The following is a 1,769-nucleotide window of genomic DNA, read 5'->3' as shown; positions in this document are numbered from 1 at the left end:
GCCCTGGATTTCAGGACTTTCAGAATGAATCACAATAATAAAACTTAAGAAATCGTTCATAAACCTTCTGCTGACATCCGGCAACATCCACTCCCAACCCAAGTGAGACGGAGTTGCCTCATAAAAATGAAGAGATGTTGACCAAAAGTGACCAATCTGCTAAGTGGGTGGTCCCCTCAGGGCTGCCGGGACACTGCAGCCCATCTCTTTAATGTGTCTGAGTGCGTTACAATGATGTGAAAATGACCACTTTAACCCAAACAATGGACATCTCTTGACTGGCAGCATGTGTGCACAAAACGTTTCATTCATACATCAAAAAATATTGGGGGCCTGTTGCACGAGCATCAATTATTGCACAGATATTAGAAAGTTCAAAACAATTAGGCTGTGAATTATACTGCGCCTTGCATTGTGAAGATAACACGACACTCGTGAATTCCTGTAGGACAGTTATTAGGATATTATAGTGACAGTATTAGCCTGTAAGTATGATGGATTATTAAAAGTCTACTATAAATGTCACTATACCAGGAAGCCATATTGAATGCGGAATTCTGCGTATTTTACACTCTTATTTTCCATATGTTAGATGTTTCAAAGTTGCTGAAGATTCGAAAAAAAGTTTTTAAATAAGTAATAAAAGTGAATAAAGAATACATTAAATAAATAACAGTAAATGAACAAACTTCTCTCGAGGCGTGCATCTGTTTAAACACGAGCATGTGTATGTGACTGGCAGGGCGAAGCTCTTAATCTGTTCAACGGGGCTTTACATTGTCTGCGGGAATTTAATAGGGCTTCATAATCATTCATTCAGTGGATGTATGGGAAAAAGAGTTGAAACAGAGCCTCTGTATCCAAAGAGAGTGGATCTTGACAAAATGATTTCTCAATGGAAGAGGGGCCTCATTAGCATAACAATTGTGGGAACTGCATGGATCTAGTTTTCATGAGCACTGTAAAAAAAAAAAAAAAAAAAAAAAAAAAAGTGAGAGAAAAAATAGCAGCTACCATTACACATACTGATGAGAGAAAGTGTGGTTTTGGATTATTGATAAAAATCGAGTTGGGAAAAATGTATGCAGGCTCGTTATCCATAGACATAATGTTTAATACTTTATAAGTTAAAAAAGTGTTTTTAAAGTATAAAATAGTCAATCCTGAAATATTTCTTACATAACCTCTGAAAACACTTCAGCACATAGACTTGCATATGAATGAAGCAATTAAGGCAGAATTTTTGCTTAGTATAGATTTTGATGTTCCTTTGACTAACAATTTGTCCATCTGCAATTTTTGTGGGGTCAAAAGGTGAATTTTGTAGTTGAACAAATGATGAAACTTGCATGTATATTTATTTTTATTTACATAACACTTTTGGGGCCACAAATGGGCCATTTACAATGTTTCTCCGAGTGGACTCAACGGGTTGCCAGCAAAATAAAGAATACTTAAAATTCAGAAATTGTTGCCTATATAATGATCTAATGAATGTGTAATAATGACTGATCAGCAGCCGCATCGATTATTAAATAAACAATAATAAAAGTCACCGTGTTATATGTAGACTGTCAAAGTTCTGTCAAATGATTTGAGGTGATTTGTGGTGTGACAGCGTATATCTTCATAAATTTAGATTTTTTGGATCAAAATGAAACTTTATAAATAAGTGTGGAGGCCCTTGGACCTGCTCGGGCCCATGGGCTACACTGACTGTACCTTTAAAGACTCTTGTCCCAATTAAAGCCAAGCCCCGCCTCTGAAAC

Source organism: Thunnus thynnus, chromosome 7, assembly GCF_963924715.1.
Source record: "Thunnus thynnus chromosome 7, fThuThy2.1, whole genome shotgun sequence".
NCBI lineage: Eukaryota > Metazoa > Chordata > Actinopteri > Scombriformes > Scombridae > Thunnus > Thunnus thynnus.
Note: the sequence above shows the minus strand (reverse complement) of the source record.